This window comes from Cherax quadricarinatus, unplaced genomic scaffold (genome assembly GCF_038502225.1).
Source record: "Cherax quadricarinatus isolate ZL_2023a unplaced genomic scaffold, ASM3850222v1 Contig1655, whole genome shotgun sequence".
Classification (NCBI taxonomy): Eukaryota; Metazoa; Arthropoda; class Malacostraca; order Decapoda; family Parastacidae; genus Cherax; species Cherax quadricarinatus.
Window position 1 is genome coordinate 1 of NW_027196681.1, and position 18824 is coordinate 18824.

Here is an 18824-nt window from a genome sequence, read left to right on the forward strand (position 1 = left end):
GTTAATTTTAAGCCTGCCCGTAATGCTATGCATTCAAGTAACTTTGGCATGCTGCATTTAACTGTATTCTTTTGTACTTCACTGTATCACGTTCAAATTAATAAATAAATAAATGAACAACAACAACAACTTGTGTGTGGAAAAAGACACTTATGTACAGTTCAGGACATTTATTAAAGGAAACATTTCGCCACGAGTGGCTTCTTCAGTCCTAATACAGAGAAAACTAAGAAAACATTTATATATAAATGTTTATATTTATATTTTATATAAACATTTATATATAAATGTTTTCTTAGTTTTCTCTGTATTAGGACTGAAGAAGCCACTCGTGGCGAAACGTTTCCTTTAATAAATGTCCTGAACTGTACATAAGTGTCTTTTTTCCACATCTTGTCGGTATCACCATACCATTTCCTCACAACAACTTGTGTTGGTGGGTGGCTGTGATAAAGTCAACAATGGCTCTGGTGGCCTGGTGGTTAACGCTCTCGCTTCACACGGCGAGGGTCTGGGTTCGATTCCCAGCCAGAGTAGAAACATTGGACGTGTTTCTTTCCACCTGTTGTCTATGTTCCCCATCAGTAAAATGGGTACCTGGGTGTTAGTCGACTGGTGTGGGTCGCATCCCGGGACACTGACCTAATTTGCCCGAAATGCAGAGCATAACAAGGGAGTTTCTATATAGTAGTATGTCATTGTTGTCAGCTAGGACTGTATACCTTGTACATGTACTTGTAGTAAATAAAGATTATATTATTAATAGAACTTCTGCGTCAGCCTTCGTCGACAAATTTCTCCGGTTCTCGCTGGGACGCTTGTCCTCATCTATTTAGCCTGCCGGGCACTCTACAGGAGGGGCACCTGTACATCGGCTTACTTTTGGCCAGCACCATTTTTTCCGCTCTGCGGAAACTTCTTTAACGGTCTTTGGTTGGAAGCCGGTTACTGAACTCCGGTAGGAGTGTAGGCGTCCCTCCCTGCTGGGGCTTGGCAAGGGCGTCCACCGGATCTAATCGGAAACTTCAAGTTTCTATCTCCATTTACAAAGGCACTTTTGTTCTTTTTCTCTCATCGTCCAGCCTTGGGCAACAATTTTTCCTGGTACGATTGAGAACCCGGGCTGGATACGGCTTATGTTGTCAGTGGCCCTGATTAACACAACAAAGAAAGAAAGAAGAAGAACCCAACAAAGAAAGTCAACAATAAACAGTGTTTGTGGTGTCTAACACAGGTGAGTAACACCGACCTTTATTACAATACAACATTCATGTGCTAGATGATACATAGAGTTTGACCCATGAAATATAGTGTATTCAGGCGACGAGGCGCCAGACATGATCATATCTCCCTCTGTGTCTTGTTGACTGTGTTACGTGTTAGCTGCTCAGATGTTGAGTGTGTCAGGTGCTCAGGTGTTGCATGTGTTAGGTGTTGAGTGTTAGGTGCTTAGGTGTTGAATGTGTCAGGTGCTCAGGTGTTGAGTGAGTCAGGTGTTGCATGCTCAGGCAGGAGCAGGTGTTAGGTTCTCATGCAGCAGCAGGTGTTGGTGAGGCAGCAGCAGCAGGTGTTAGGTGGTGAGGCAGCAGCAGCAGGTGTTAGGTGGTGAGGCAGCAGCAGGTGTTTGGTGAGGCAGCAGCAGGTGTTAGGTGGTGAGGCAGCAACAGCAGGTGTTAGGTGGTGAGGCAGCAACAGCAGGTGTTAGGTGGTGAGGCGGCAGCAGGTGTTACGTGGTGAGGCAGCAGCAGGTGTTAGGTGGTGAGGCAGTAGCTGTTGTTAGGTGGTGAGGCAGCAGCAGGTGTTAGGTGGTGAGGCAGCAGCAAGTGTTAGGTGGTGAGGCAGCAGCAAGTGTTAGGTGGTGAGGCAGCAGCAAGTGTTAGGTGGTGAGGCAGCAGCAAGTGTTAGGTGGTGAGGCAGCAGCAAGTGTTAGGTGGTGAGGCAGCAGCAAGTGTTAGGTGGTGAGGCAGCAGCAGCAGGTGTTAGGTGGTGAAGCAGCAGCAGGTGTTAGTTGGTGAGGCAGCAGCAGGTGTTAGGTGGTGAGGCAGCAGCAGGTGTTAGTTGGTGAGGCAGCAGCAGCAGGTGTTAGTTGGTGAGGCAGCAGGTGTTAGATTGTGAGGCAGCAGCAGTTGTTAAATGGTGAGGGAGCAGCAGCAGGTGTTATATGGTGAGGCAGCAGCAAGTGCTAGGTGGTGAGGCAGCAACAGCAGGTGTTACATGGTGAGGCAGCAGCAGGTGTTAGGTGGTGAGACAGCAGCAGCAGCAGCAGCAGGTGTTAGGTTGTGAGGCAGCAGCAGTTGTTAGGTGGTGAGGCAGCAGCACTTGTTAGGTGGTGAGGCAGCAGCACTTGTTAGGTGGTGAGGCAGCAGCACTTGTTAGGTGGTGAGGCAGCAGCACTTGTTAGGTGGTGAGGCAGCAGCAGGTGTTAGGTGGTGAGGCAGCAGCAGGTGTTAGTTGGTGAGGCAGCAGCAGCAGGTGTTAGTTGGTGAGGCAGCAACAGCAGGTGTTGTTGCGGCAGCAGCAGCAGCAGGTGTTAGTTGGTGAGGCAGCAGCAGCAGCAGGTGTTGTTGAGGCAGCAGCAGCAGCAGGCGTTAGGTGGTGAGGCAGCAGCAGGTGTTAGGTAATGAGGCAGCAGCAGGTGTTAGGTGGTGAGGCAGCAGCAAGTGTTAGGTGGTGAGGCAGCAGCAAGTGTTAGGTGGTGAGGCAGCAACAGGTGTTAGGTTGTGAGGCAGCAGCAGTTGTTAAGTGGTGAGGCAGCAGCAGTTGTTAAGTGGTGAGGCAGCAGCAGTTAGGTGGTGAGGCAGCAGCAGATGTTAAATGGTGATAGAGCAGCAGGTGTTAGATGGTGAGGCAGCAGCAAGTGTTAGGTGGTGAGGCAGCAACAGCAGGTGTTACATGGTGAGGCAGCAGCAGGTGTTAGGTGGTGAGACAGCAGCAGCAGCAGCAGCAGGTGTTAGGTTGTGAGGCAGCAGCAGTTGTTAGGTGGTGAGGCAGCAGCACTTGTTAGGTGGTGAGGCAGCAGCACTTGTTAGGTGGTGAGGCAGCAGCACTTGTTAGGTGGTGAGGCAGCAGCAGGTGTTAGGTGGTGAGGCAGCAGCAGGTGTTAGTTGGTGAGGCAGCAGCAGCAGGTGTTAGTTGGTGAGGCAGCAGCAGCAGCAGGTGTTGTTGAGGCAGCAGCAGCAGCAGGTGTTAGTTGGTGAGGCAGCAGCAGCAGCAGGTGTTGTTGAGGCAGCAGCAGCAGCAGGTGTTAGGTGGTGAGGCAGCAGCAGGTGTTAGGTGGTGAGGCAGCAGCAGGTGTTAGGTGGTGAGGCAGCAGCAAGTGTTAGGTGGTGAGGCAGCAGCAAGTGTTAGGTGGTGAGGCAGCAGCAGGTGTTAGGTTGTGAGGCAGCAGCAGTTGTTAAGTGGTGAGGCAGCAGCAGTTAGGTGGTGAGGCAGCAGCAGATGTTAAATGGTGATAGAGCAGCAGGTGTTAGATGGTGAGGCAGCAGCAAGTGTTAGATGGTGAGGCAGCAGCAAGTGTTAGGTGGTGAGGCAGCAACAGCAGGTGTTACATGGTGAGGCAGCAGCAGGTGTTAGGTGGTGAGACAGCAGCAGCAGCAGGTGTTAGGTTGTGAGGCAGCAGCAGTTGTTAGGTCGTGAGGCAGCAGCAGTTGTTAGGTGGTGAGGCAGCAGCACTTGTTAGGTGGTGAGGCAGCAGCACTTGTTAGGTGGTGAGGCAGCAGCACTTGTTAGGTGGTGAGGCAGCAGCACTTGTTAGGTGGTGAGGCAGCAGCACTTGTTAGGTGGTGAGGCAGCAGCACTTGTTAGGTGGTGAGGCAGCAGCAGGTGTTAGGTGGTGAGGCAGCAGCAGGTGTTAGGTGGTGAGGCAGCAGCAGGTGTTAGGTGGTGAGGCAGCAGCAGGTGTTAGGTGGTGAGGCAGCAGCAAGTGTTAGGTGGTGAGGCAGCAGCAGGTGTTAGGTGGTGAGGCAGCAGCAGGTGTTAGGTGGTGAGGCAGCAGCAGGTGTTAGGTGGTGAGGCAGCAGCAGGTGTTAGGTGGTGAGGCAGCAGCAGGTGTTAGGTTGTGAGGCAGCAACAGTTGTTCAGTGGTGAGGCAGCAGCAGTTAGGTGGTGAGGCAGCAGCAGATGTTAAATGGTGTGGGAGCAGCAGGTGTTAGATGGTGAGGCAGCAGCAAGTGTTAGGTGGTGAGGCATCAACAGCAGGTGTTACTTGGTGAGGGAGCAGCAGGTGTTAGGTGGTGAGACAGCAGCAGCAGGTGTTAGGTTGTGAGGCAGCAGCAGGTGTTAGGTGGTGAGGCAGCAGCAGTTGTTAGGTGGTGAGGCAGCAGCAGGTGTTAGGTGGTGAGGCAGCAGCAGGTTTAAGTTAGCAAGTTTTAAGGTTTATGTTACATAATAAACAATATTGTTTGCAGAACATTCATATACAAGGTTCATTATTTAACCAAGAATAACCCAATAAGTTAGTAAGTGTATTTAGGTACAAGTACACATAAATACACTTAAACAAATTATGTATCATACATAGTAACATGTACATCAACCACCAGAGTTTAGTTTAGTTTAATATGTTTATTATGCACCCCATACCCATCCTGTGGGCGGTAGTCAAAAGATTACAGAGGTACATAATTGGTCCAGGGACTGGACTCCAAAGTTTTGATAGCTGAGCAAGTTACAATGGTAATGAACTAGATCTGGTCATAATCATGACCAAGTTACAAAGGTAATGAGCTCCAGGTAGAGCTGGTCACACTCATGAATAATTGCAAAGGTAATGAATCATAAACACATTAATCATGAGAATTTACAAAGGTAATGAGCTCCAGGTAGAGCTGGTCAAAATCATGACAAGTTTCAAAGGTAATGAATGATAAACACGTTATCACATGATTACAATCATAGACAAATTACAGAGTAATGAGCAGTTAACAAACATAGTAGGGAATTCATCCAATGCCCCAACAACAGATGTTGCTAGGTGCCTGTCTCTCCTTGGTAGACAGCCATTTCAAACAGCAGCAAGTTGCCCAGGGATCTGCTGCTTGCACGAGCACCATCGACCCTCCCCAAGAGGTCCAAGAAGCCAGTGACTCCGTTAGCAGCCCGATGCAGAGCTCCCCTAGGGACATGTCAGCGTCCTGGTGGACGCCAAGTTGATTGAAGATCCCAGGCCCTCATGTGCACGGATGTTGAAGCTTGAGGAACTGAGTACACACTGCCTGTGGCACACCTGACAGCTGCCTCGCGGTCGAACTCCACGATGCTGTCCCTGTAGTGGAAGTTCCTGTGAGCCCGGCACTCCCTGCAGTGCCATCGCTGACATCGTGGGTTAGGGGAGAAGTACCCTCTACAGATGGGGTGGCGCTGGGAGTTGGGTGGGTGAGGCGGGGGAGACGCGCAGGTGTGAGGCGTTATGAGAGGGTCACTGTTTACTACACACGCCCTCCCCCTCCCCCCCAGCGGAGAGGGGGGGAGGCGCTGACTGGTCCTGACTCGACAACACCAAATCCTCTGAAACTGCACAACACTTCAACTATTTAAGCTGAAACGATGCACTGGGATGTCCGTTCGCTGCTCTGGTATCTTCTCAAAGCATTCACACTGAGTTCTGTTAAGTAGGGACCTGGTCAGCCTCTTTGACCAGGAGCTATCCTTGTAAATCCCGCAGCTAGCCCGCTACACAACCTGCCGCCTGTAGGTCTATCCAGGAACTGTCAACCACCAGAGTAACACAAAAATTATCATACATAGTAACATGTACATTAACCACCAGAGTAACACAAAAAAACTCAGTGACTTAATTGTGCTCCTTGTAATATATTATCATTTAATCCTTAAAACAACTAACTCAACTATCTGAAAATCAGTTACAATAAAGTAAGATATATTGGTAATAAGGGATACCCATGGCCTGGCAAGGGTGGAAACTTTAAGACTGTTTACTTACACCAGTTGTCCCATTCATCTAACAAATAGGTACCTGGGTTTAGTTGACTGGTGTGGGTGGCATCCTGGGGGACAAGATTGATGACCACAATGGAAGTAAGACAGACAGTTCCTTGATGAGCCACTGACTTTCCTGGGTTATCTTGGGTGGCTAACCCTCCGGATTAAAAAATCTGAACAAAATCTTACCCTTAGGTAAACCGAGTTATTTACATTAATTAATTTATTTATTTATTTATTTGAACATGATACATAGAAGTACAAGGAAATACAGTGGTTAAGTGCAGCATGCCAAAGCCCCTTGTATGCAGAGCATTATGGGCAGGCTTAAAATTAACTTAAGATTAACTAAGCAATGATATATTCAGTGGTAAAACATTATTGCAAACAGATAACAATTAAACACAAATGTGTATTACGAAGACAGGTCATATGGTTGCATTACTGTAGTGTAATTAAAAATAATAAAGTTTGATTGGGTCTTAGGTTTAGCATTTATGTGATACAATTATGAGAAACATTTAAGATATACAATTTATAGGATACAATTATTCAGTATTTATTTGGTTGTGGGTGAGTAAGTGATCTTTGAGAAGAGACTTGAATTTATAAACAGATTGTGTTTCTTTTATATTTACAGGTAATGAATTCCAGATTTTAGGGCCTTTTATGTGCATTGAGTTTTTGCATAGCGTGAGATGGACACGAGGAACATCAAAGAGTGATCTGTGCCTTGTGTTATGGTCATGTGTTCTGCTGAGGTTGGTAAGGAGACATTTGAGGGGAGGGTTTATATCAGAGTTAAAGTGAGGATCAACTTACAGTAACAGGTACTTACTTATATTATAGTAACTAATAATTTACATAGTCACATAGATACATTTTTAATTATTTTATTTATTTATTATCACACTGGCCGATTCCCACCAAGGCAGGGTGGCCCGAAAAAGAAAAACTTTCACCATCATTCACTCCATCACTGTCTTGCCAGAAGGGTGCTTTACACTACAGTTTTTAAACTGCAACATTAACACCCCTCCTTCAGAGTGCAGGCACTGTACTTCCCATCTCCAGGACTTGAGTCCGGCCTGCCGGTTTCCCTGAACCCCTTCATAAATGTTACTTTGCTCACACTCCAACAGCACGTCAAGTATTAAAAACCATTTGTCTCCATTCACTCCTATCAAACACGCTCACGCATGCCTGCTGGAAGTCCAAGCCCCTCGCTCATAAAACCTCCTTTACCCCCTCCCTCCAACCTTTCCTAGGCCGACCCCTACCCCGCCTTCCTTCCACTACAGACTGATACACTCTTGAAGTTATTCTGTTTCGCTCCATTCTCTCCACATGTCCGAACCACCTCAACAACCCTTCCTCAGCCCTATGGACAACAGTTTTGGTAATCCCGCACCTCCTCCTAACTTCCAAACTATGAATTCTCTGCATTATATTCACACCACACATTGCTCTCAGACATGACATCTCCACTGCCTCCAGCCTTCTCCTCGCTGCAACATTCATCACCCATGCTTCACACCCATATAAGAGCGTTGGTAAAACTATACTCTCATACATTCCCCTCTTTGCCTCCAAGGACAAAGTTCTTTGTCTCCACAGACTCCTAAGTGCACCACTCACCCTTTTCCCCTCATCAATTCTATGATTCACCTCATCTTTCATAGACCCATCCGCTGAGACGTCCACTCCCAAATACCTGAATACATTCACCTCCTCCATACTCTCTCCCTCCAATCTGATATCCAATCTTTCATCACCTAATCTTTTTGTTATCCTCATAACCTTACTCTTTCCTGTATTCACTTTCAATTTTCTTCTTTTGCACACCCTACCAAATTCATCCACCAATCTCTGCAACTTCTCTTCAGAATCTCCCAAGAGCACAGTGTCATCAGCAAAGAGCAACTGTGACAACTCCCACTTTGTGTGATTCTTTATCTTTTAACTCCACGCCTCTTGCCAAGACCCTCGCATTTACTTCTCTTACAACCCCATCTATAAATATATTAAACAACCACAGTGACATCACACATCCTTGTCTAAGGCCTACTTTTACTGGGAAATAATTTCCCTCTTTCCTACATACTCTAACTTGAGCCTCACTATCCTCGTAAAAACTCTTCACTGCTTTCAGTAACCTACCTCCTACACCATACACCTGCAACATCTGCCACATTGCCCCCCTATCCACCCTGTCATACGCCTTTTCCAAATCCATAAATGCCACAAAGACCTCTTTAGCCTTATCTAAATACTGTTCACTTATATGTTTCACTGTAAACACCTGGTCCACACACCCCCTACCTTTCCTAAAGCCTCCTTGTTCATCTGCTATCCTATTCTCCGTCTTACTCTTAATTCTTTCAATAATAACTCTACCATACACTTTGCCAGGTATACTCAACAGACTTATCCCCCTATAATTTTTGCACTCTCTTTTATCCCCTTTGCCTTTATACAAAGGAACTATGCATGCTCTCTGCCAATCCCTAGGTACCTTACCCTCTTCCATACATTTATTAAATAATTGCACCAACCACTCCAAAACTATATCCCCACCGGCTTTTAACATTTCTATCTTTATCCCATCAGTCCCGGCTGCCTTACCCCCTTTCATTTTACATACTGCCTCACGAACTTTCCCCACACTCACAACTGGCTCTTCCTCACTCCTACAAGATGTTGTTCCTCCTTGCCCTATACACAAAATCACAGCTTCCCTATCTTCATCAACATTTAACAATTCCTCAAAATATTCCCTCCATCTTCCCAATACCTCTAACTCTCCATTTAATAACTCTCCTCTCCTATTTTTAACTGACAAATCCATTTGTTCTCTAGGCTTTCTTAACTTGTTAATCTCACTCCAAAACTTTTTATTTTCAACAAAATTTGTTGATAACATCTCACCCACTCTCTCATTTGCTCTCTTTTTACATTGCTTCACCACTCTCTTAACCTCTCTCTTTTTCTCCATATACTCTTCCCTCCTTGCATCACTTCTACTTTGTAAAAACTTCTCATATGCTAACTTTTTCTCCCTTACTACTCTCTTCACATCATCATTCCACCAATCGCTTCTCTTCCCTCCTTCACCCACTTTCCTGTAACCACAAACTTCTGCTGAACACACTAACACTACATTTTTAAAACTACCCCATACCTCTTCGACCCCATTGCCTATGCTCTCATTAGCCCATCTATCCTCCAATAGCTGTTTATATCTTACCCTAACTGCCTCCTCTTTTAGTTTATAAACCTTCACCTCTCTCTTCCCTGATGCTTCTATTCTCCTTGTATCCCATCTACCTTTTACTCTCAGTGTAGCTACAACTAGAAAGTGATCTGATATATCTGTGGCCCCTCTATAAACATGTACATACTGAAATCTACTCAATAGTCTTTTATCTACCAATACATAATCCAACAAACTACTGTCATTTCGCCCTACATCATATCTTGTATACTTATTTATCCTTTTTTTCTTAAAATATGTATTACCTATAACTAAGCCCCTTTCTATACAAAGTTCAATCAAAGGGCTCCCATTATCATTTACACCTGGCACCCCAAACTTACCTACCACACCCTCTCTAAAAGTTTCTCCTACTTTAGCATTCAGGTCCCCTACCACAATTACTCTCTCACTTGGTTCAAAGGCTCCTATACATTCACTTAACATCTCCCAAAATCTCTCTCTCTCCTCTGCATTCCTCTCTTCTCCAGGTGCATACACGCTTATTATGACCCACTTCTCGCATCCAACCTTTACTTTAATCCACATAATTCTTGAATTTACACATTCATATTCTCTTTTCTCCTTTCATAACTGATCATTCAACATTACTGCTACCCCTTCCTTTGCTCTAACTCTCTCAGATACTCCAGATTTAATCCCATTTATTTCCCCCCACCGAAACTCCCCTACCCCCTTCAGCTTTGTTTCGCTTAGGGCCAGGACATCCAACTTCTTTTCATTCATAACATCAGCAATCATCTGTTTCTTGTCATCCGCACTACATCCACGCACATTTAAGCATCCCAGTTTTATAAAGTTTTTCTTCTTCTATTTTTAAGTAAATATCTACAGGAGAAGGGGTTACTAGCCCATTGCTCCCGGCATTTTAGTCGCCTTATACGACACGCATGGCTTACGGAGGAAAGATTCTTTTTCACTTCCCCATGGACAATAGAAGAAATAAAGAGGAACAAGAGCTATTTAGAAAAAGGAGAAAAACCTAGATGTATGTATATATATATATGCATGTGCATGTCTGTGAAGTGTGACCAAAGTGTAAGTAGGAGTAGCAAGATATCCCTGTTATCTAGCGTGTTTATGAGACAGAAAAAGAAACCAGCAATCCTACCATCATGCAAAACAGTTACAGGTTTCTGTTTCACAGTCATCTGGCAGGACGGTAGTACTTCCCTGGGTGGTTGCTGTCTACCAACCTACTACCTTTAATTGTAACGGTGAAATTCAGTTCAGTTGAATGTATTAGCTTACAAAGCTCCTGGAGAGCAAAACGTTGCCACAATAAAATGTCACATTAGTTGCACTTTTATTTATTTATTTATTTTATAATTTGAAACATACATGCAGAGGTACAAAAAATACAGGTAAGAGCAGCATGCCAAAGCCACTTATATGCATAGCATTACGGGCATGCTTAAAATTAACTTAAGATTAACTAAGCAATAATGTAATCAGTGATAAAACATTATTGTAAACAGATAACAATAAAGCACAAATGAGTATTACAAAGACAGGTCATATGGTTGCATGCATTTCTGTACATTCAGTAGAATGGAGTATTCTGTTAGGTAGTGTATTTAAAAAATAACAAAGTTGGATTAGGTCTTGGGTTTAACATTTATGTGATACAATTATGAGAAACATTTAAGATATACAATTTATAAGATACAATTATTCAGTATTTATTTGGTTGTGTGTGAGTAAGTGATCTTTGAGAAGAGACTTGAATTTATAAACAGATGGTGTTTCTTTTATATTTACAGGTATTAATGAATTCCAGATTTTAGGGCCTTTTATGTGTATTGAGTTTTTGCATTGCGTGAGATGGACACGAGGAACATCAAAGAGTGATCTGTGTCTTGTGTTATGGTCATGTGTTCTGTTGAGGCTGGCAAGGAGATGTTTGAGGGGAGGGTTAATATCAGAGTTGAGTGTTCTATGTATGTAATAGGTGCAGTAATAAGTATATGGATGTTTTGTATGGTGAGTAGGTTAAGTGTTTTGAATATTGGTGGAGTGTGCTGCCTGTAGTGGGAATTTATCATTCTGACTGCAGCCTTTTGTTGGGTAATTAGTGGTCTGAGATGGTTAATTGTTGTTGAGCCCCATACACAAATTCCATAGGTGAGATAGGGGTAAATAAGAGATGATATAGGGCCAGGAGTGCTGACTGTGGAACATAATAATGTATCTTCGATAATATGCCTAGAGTCTTGGAAATTTTCTTAGAAATTTGTTGTATATGTGTATGAAATTTGAGTCTATTATCAAGGTGGATTCCTAAGAATTTTCCCTCTGTTAGCTTTGTGATAGGAGATCCGTTTATCATTATGTTAAGAGGGACATCTGTAGCTCTACTTCCAAACTGAATGAAGAAGGTTTTGTCAATGTTTAGTGTAAGTTTGTTAGTCCCCAGGTTGATATTTTCTGTAATTCGGTATTTACAGTATTGGCTAGCATGACTGGGCTCGGGTGAGAGAAGATGTATGTAGTGTCATCTGCAAATAGTGTGGGTTTGAGTAATTGCGAAGCATTTGGTAGGTCATTTATGTATAGGAGAAAGAGAAGAGGGCCAAGGACACTTCCCTGTGGGACACCAACTGTAATTGGTTGTGTGGAAGAGTTTGCCCCGTTTGTGTACACGTATTGGCTTCTGTTGCTGAGGTATGACTTGAGGTAGTTGAGGGAGTGCCCTCTTATATCATAGTGTGGCAATTTTATGTGGAGCAAGTCATGGTCAACTGTATCAAAAGCTTTTCGTAAGTCAATGAAGATCCCCAGTGGGACTTCTTTTTTCTCTATTGCAGTGTATATATGTTCTAGCATGTGTATAATAGCATCATTTGTATTTTTATTAGGCCTAAAACCAAATTGGCAGGGGTTGAGTATGTTTTGGGAGATGAGATAGGAGTAGATTCGTTTTTTAATTAATTTTTCGAAGATTTCTGAGAGAGGGTGTAAGTTGGATATTGGCCTATAGTTATTCAACTCGGTTTGGTCTCCTTTATGGATCGGGGTGACCCTTGCTATTTTGAGAACTGTAGGGAAGGTAGAGGATTCAATGGATTTGTTAACCCTTTCAGGGCACTGAAGTGGTGCCCCAGTGTCCAAGAATTTAAAAAAAATTTTTTTTTATTTTTTCTTATGAAATGGTAGAGAATCTTTTTGTGAATGTAATAAAACAAAAAGTACGAAATTTGATGGAAAATTGACGAAATTATGCTCTCGTGAATTTTGATGTGTCAGCGATATTTACGAATCGGCGATTTTGCCGACTTTGACTTCCATTTTAGGCCAATTACATTATTCCAGTCGACCAAATTCTTAGCTATTTCACTAGTATCACTTCTATTCTATCGATTGAGCACAAGAAATCGCCAAGTCAACTGTTTCAACTACAAAATAAAGTGATCGGAAATTGGTAATTTGGCTAATTTAACACAAAGTTCAAAATATTCCAATTTCAAAATAGAGTCCAGAATAAACAATGTAGGTATTCCTGGTGCTAAACTAACATTTCCTCTGTTTATTAGTTACGTTTTGAGGCTTTACAAATAAATTCCATTTTGATTTTTTATTCACATAATGAATTTTTTATTCACACCAAAAAATAGAAGATTTACTGTTATGCAATATTGTAATAATTGTATAAATATCATCACCACATTTGTGAATGTATATTAGACCCACCAGCTGGCGTGTATTAGACGTGTGAGGTCGTTTGTTTACTCTTGAACATCGGCAAAAATTTAACATTTCCGCCACTTTGAGCTCAGTTTCAAGCCATTTCCAGTGCTAAAACCAATCAAAATTATCTCTATTTCTGTAATATATCTTCCATACTATCGAATGAGACCAAGAAATCACAAATACAACTATAAAAAACATTCGAAAAAACACTGCAAAGTCGCTGTTTTAATCGAAAATCACGGTCTCGGTTTTTTCTCTCTCATTATACACAGTGTGCTGCAGGATTTGTTTTATGTGGTGCACACATACCACATAGATGTATTCTCTCATATCTAGGCCCAAATTTACCACTCACAGTTTATCAGAGTGAGCTGAGCTCATGACGTAGATCTACGTTTGGACCCTGAACGTAAAGCCGTAGATCTACAGGACGGACCCTGAAAGGGTTAAAGAGTGTTGCAATGATTGGTGATAGCACTTGTGACACTTTTTTGTATATAATGGGTGGTAAGGTATTTAAATCTCCTGTCGTGTTTTTTAGCGTGTTGATAATAAAGGAGACTTCATATGGGTTGGTCGGAGCTAGGAACAGTGTGTTTGGGTAGTTGCCAGTGAAGTAGTCATTGGGTGGGGTATCTATGCTTGGGATTTTATTGGCAAGGTTTTTTCCTATAGTGGAGAAGAAATCATTGAGTCTGTTTGCTGTTTCTGTTGGTGGGAGTTGGGGTTCATCTGCTTTTGCTAATTTAATTTTTTTGCTTCGTGTTATCTTTTTTGTTCTTAGAATTTCTGATAGGGTTTTCCAGGTCTTTTTTATGTCACCTTGTAAGTTGGATAATTTGTTCTCATAATACAATTTTTTTGCCCTTCTTATCAGGCTGGTTAGGATTGACGAGTAACGTTTTGTTTGGTCTCTGGTTATGTGACCCATTCTGTACTTTTTCATAGAGGTGTTTTGTATTTATGGATTTGAGAATGCTGGGTGTTAGCCAGGGACTGTTCAGTCTCTTGGCTGTCATCTGTTTAGTTTTTTTAGGGCAGTGCTTGTTATAGAGGTATTGGGTCTTTTTTAGAAAATTATTAGTACATTCGTCAATGTCTGTATAGATTTCTAGCTCGGTGTGCCAGTCAATGTTTGTTACTACTGTTGTGAAGTTGTTATTGGCTGCCTCATTGTGAAGTCTGAAGGTGACTTTAGTAGTGTCTTGGGGTAATTTACCAAGAGTTGTTATGAGGGAAGTAGGGTAGTGGTCTGTGGTATTATCTGTGATTATGCCTGATTTTAAAGGGGATATGGTGTTGGTCCAGATGTGGTCAAGTAGGGAAACACTAGTCTCTGTAACTCTTGTAGGGTTTGTTACTGTTGGTAGCAACATGCAGTTACTCATTGTGTTTGTGAATTCAGTAACGTGTGGGTCCTGGTCTTGCAGGAGATTTATACTGAAGTCACCTGAGAGTAGTAAGTGATCTTTGTTCATGTGTACATCAGTTATCATACTTCCTAGGTTTTGACTAAATTGGCTAATGTTTGACTGTGGAACTCTGTAGATGTTTATCAGTGTGAGAGGTTTTTGTAGGTACTTTTCATTTGAATTTAGCTATTATATACAGTGGTCCCTCGCTTTTCGTAGTTCTCGGCAATCGTAAATTTCGCCAATCATAGGGGTATTTTCGTATAAACATGGACTCGCTTTTCATAGGTTGACTCGCAAATAGTAATTCGTCCAGGACGCGTACGCACGGTGTGAGCCAAGGCGGCCTCCCTACCCAGCCAGTCTGGCATTGTTTACCAGTGAGTGAAGGTCCCCTCAAGTGCTCCTACAAAATATTTCATAATATTCCACTCATTTTAGTGCTTGCAAGTACTAAATAAGCTACCATGGCTCCAAAGAAAGCTCCTAGTGCCAAGCCTGTGATAAAGAAGGTGAGAAATATGTACAGTGACAAAGTCTTGGGCTATTTTAGGGAAGTGTTAAAGAGATGCCAGAAACAGAGCTCTCTCCACAGTTACTTTGCAAGACAGGACTAGAGTGACTCTCAAGGTGGTCCTAGTGGCATTAAGAAACAGAGAAGAGAAGCAACCCCAGAGAAGCAATTGGTACCTGAGGTGTTGCTGGAAGGGGATTCCCCTTCCAAACTGTAAACAATCCACTCACTCTCCTCCTCCAGTCTCCCATACACTAAGAAGAATCTCCAATAAAGGTAAGTGTTATGCTGTTAATGTTTCATTCATCATTTCCCATTGTATTGTTTATGTACTACATGTATATTTCATGTAAAAATTTTTTTTGTTTTAATACTTCTGGGTGTCAGGAACGGATTAATTGTATTTACATTATTTCTTATGGGGAAAATTGATTCGCAAATCGTAAATTTCGTTTATAGTAGCTCCTCCAGGAACGGATTAATTACGAAAAACGAGGGACCACTGTATTCCCCGTGTTCATCCCTTGTGCAAGTATTAATGATACATTCTAGTTGGTCTGAGTAGTATGTAGCTGTGCCACCCCCTTGTTGATCTGGCCTACAGTTGTGTATGGCTGTGTAACCAGGAATGGAATAGACATCAGTAGTATCAGGCTTTAGCCAGGTTTCAGTTAGTGTAATGATGGACATATTGGCATGCAAGGAATTTAGTAATGCTATGAGGTCATCGTAATGCTTGCTTAAGGATCTGATATTGTAGTTAAAGACAGTTATGTTGTTGTTGGCTCTGAGGAGTTCCTTTGATTGTTCTGCTGTGTAGTAATTACAGTAACTGCTTGGTTCATTTAAATCATTAAATAAGAGGTTGGTATCAGTATCAATGCTTGTAATCATAAGATTTGTAGTGAATCTATAGTTAGAATTAAGTATAAAACAAATTATTCTAAAGCTAAAAAATAGCACCTGAGTTATTTAACAAATGTAATAAAAAAATGAGCTAAGGTAGTTTTTTAAAGCTAAAATAAAGGAAACAATATAAGAGGGACAAAAATAATTTGTGGTGAACAAATAAAGTGATGATCAAATAATGGAGCTTGGGAATATGATAGTAGGTAGTACTTTTAAGGTAATTCTTTTAAGTTAGAGTTAGGGAAAACAATATAATGAGTTTTGGAATATATTGGCAAAATAGTGAACTTATTACAATTTAGCACCTGAGAATAGCACCTTGATTATTTTAACAATTGTGAATATGTGAGCTAGGGTAGTTAAATAAAGCTAAAAATAATGGAGAAAATATATAAGGGACTAATTATGTAAAGGTAAACAAAGTTAAATAAATATGAGGTAGTTGGTACTAGCTAGCAGAAGATAGTTTTTGGGACTTGCAAAAACAGTAATTGGAATATACACTAATTGCACACACAATAAAAGGTGACTAAAACAAGTAGTGGTAAACAAAATAAATGGACAGGTAAGAACGATGAAAAATGGTAATTTGGAGTAAGATTTGACTTGTAACACAAAATTATGAGCAATTAATAGCAGTAAGAAAGAAGTATAAAATTTTTGAGGTAGTTGGCATTAGGTAGTGATGAAAAAAAATAAAAAAAATAATTCATGATGTAATAGTAACGTACACTATATGCACCACACGTATATATGTATTAAGGGCACTTATCTAATGTGTTACAGAAATGTCACCTTTTCTAAGGAAGGTAGAGAAATCATGTTCATTTGAGATGGTATATTGTTGTCCTGTTGATGTTTTCCTTACTAGTATTTTCCCATCTCGCGTGAAACACTGATGTATTTTGTTTTCCTGTTTAAGTTTTCTCAGCCTGAACAAGAGGTTTTGACGTTTTCTTGTTAGACTCTCATTTATGTACACTCCATTTTTCATTGTAATTGCTGATTTAATTAGGTTGTTTCTTTTATCGTATGAATGAAGTCTGATCATTATACTGTGTTTACTACCTGGTTTTCCTAGCAAACGTGTTTCTTTGATTTCATTGTTATGCACGATGACTTGTACGTGGTCCTGTATTATTCTGATAGCAGTTTCTTTGCACTGTGCTTGGGTTATGTCACTAGGAATGTGTGGACTTGTGGAATGTGTGGACTTATAAAAACATAATATATTACAAGTGATCAAGATTTAGAAAAGATGTTTTAGATTTAGAAAGGATGTAGAAAAGTATTGATTTGGAAAATAGGTTAGATGATGAGTGGAACAGTCTACCTAGTTGGGTTATTGAGGCTAGAACTTAGGGTAGTTTCAAATTTAGATAGGATAAATACATGAGTGAGAGGGGTTGGATTTGAGTGGGACTTGAATATCAGAGCTTATTTCTTGGGTAGCATTGAAAATTGGGTTGGGCAAATGTTTTGTTAGTGGGATGAATTGCAAAGGACCTGCCTAGTATGGGCCAACAGGCCTGTTGCAGTGTTCCTCCTTTCTTATGTTCTTATGTTCTTAGGTATTAACACTATGGTACCATATTGCTACCCTATTAACAATATAAGAATAATTTTCCTCAACGGTTCCTCGTGGCCTGGTAGCAAAAGCTCTCACTTCACACAGTGTGGGTCTGGGTTCAATTCCCAGCTAAGGAGTGGAAACATTGGACATGTTTCTGTACACTGGTTGTCTATGCTCACCCATCAGTAAAATGGGTATGTAGGTGTTAGTCGACTAGTGTGGGTCGCATCCTGGGATAAAACTGGCCTAATTCACCCGAAATGCTCTGCATAACAAGCTGCTTTCTATATACAGTGGACCCCCAACTTATTATAATAATCCATTCCTGAGAGCCCATCATAAGATGAAATGATCATAGGTTGAATTAATTTTCCCCATAAGAAATAATGGAAATCAAATTAATCCGTTCAAGACACCCAAAAGTATGAACATTTTTTTTTTACCACATGAAATATACATTTTCCTACACACAAAAAGGAGGATACATGCACAATATATATATTGTGCATGTACTACTCTACTAAATGAAGAATTGCAATCATTACTGCACTAACGTACATAGAACCCAGCATTACCCAAGATAAACAACAGTGATACCTACAAACCGAAAAATTACCGATTGAAGCGAAGACTGCCCCACAAACTCCAAGCACAGTCTACCTACTCCAAGCTCTTAACTAATTTAGTTTCTTCAACTAACCACAGCAACTCCTGTACTACTATGAGACCAACTCATAAAAGAAACAGCACTAAGAAAAGCAAGGCAGCACCTAGAAATCGACTATTCCATAAGACGACCCAACAGGACACCGGTGCCCCATCCACCCCCCTCACCACCTAGAGCGACGCATCACCAACAACAAACATGGCCGACTCCCTCTCACCCACCAGCCAAGGTGACTCGACTACAACAACACCAACCATGACTGACTCCCTCTCTACCTCTACTGCCTTCATAGGATTTAACCCATCTGATATGCTCCCAGGTATGACTGATCCTGACACTCTAAAGAATTACATCACCACCCTAACGGCGGATAACTTGAATCTTCATGAAGAAGAAAGTTAAGACACTTGTGCAACATCTGGTTATCTTTATTGTAGACGTTTTGCCAACCAGTGGCTTTATCAATACAGATTCTTGGACATAAATAGAAAACAGAAGAACTATATACAAAAGATGAGGTAATCAGTCCCTCAGCCTTCATGCTGAAAATGTCTCTCCGTGCAACAATAACACACCATGAATCTCAGTTACTTCACCTTGAGAATAAGATCAACAACCTTGAACAACAGCTAACATCAACTGGCACGACTGATTTTGGCAAGACCCTCCAATCAGTCATAGCCAGTCACACAGATCAAATAGCTTTCCTAAACACGAAGATTGAAGATGCTGTCAAGGACTGGAAAATAAACATGGATACCCAACTGACCAATTATTTTGCTTACCAAGATGATAAGGCAGAGCAAGATAGCTAGCCGATGCAGTAGTGATTAACAGTCCACTCT

General features: G+C 41.8%; 1 protein-coding gene across 1 annotated transcript in view; it reads left to right on the forward strand.

The window, feature by feature from the left end:
- The first annotated feature begins 794 nt into the window (after positions 1 to 794).
- LOC138851694 (zinc finger protein 84-like) overlaps positions 795 to 18824 on the forward strand; it is an 80746-nt gene continuing 62716 nt past the window's right edge. The window contains exon 1 of the mRNA XM_070081093.1: positions 795 to 1234. The gene's annotated coding sequence lies outside the window, so the exon portion shown is untranslated. The remainder of the gene's footprint in view (positions 1235 to 18824) is intronic.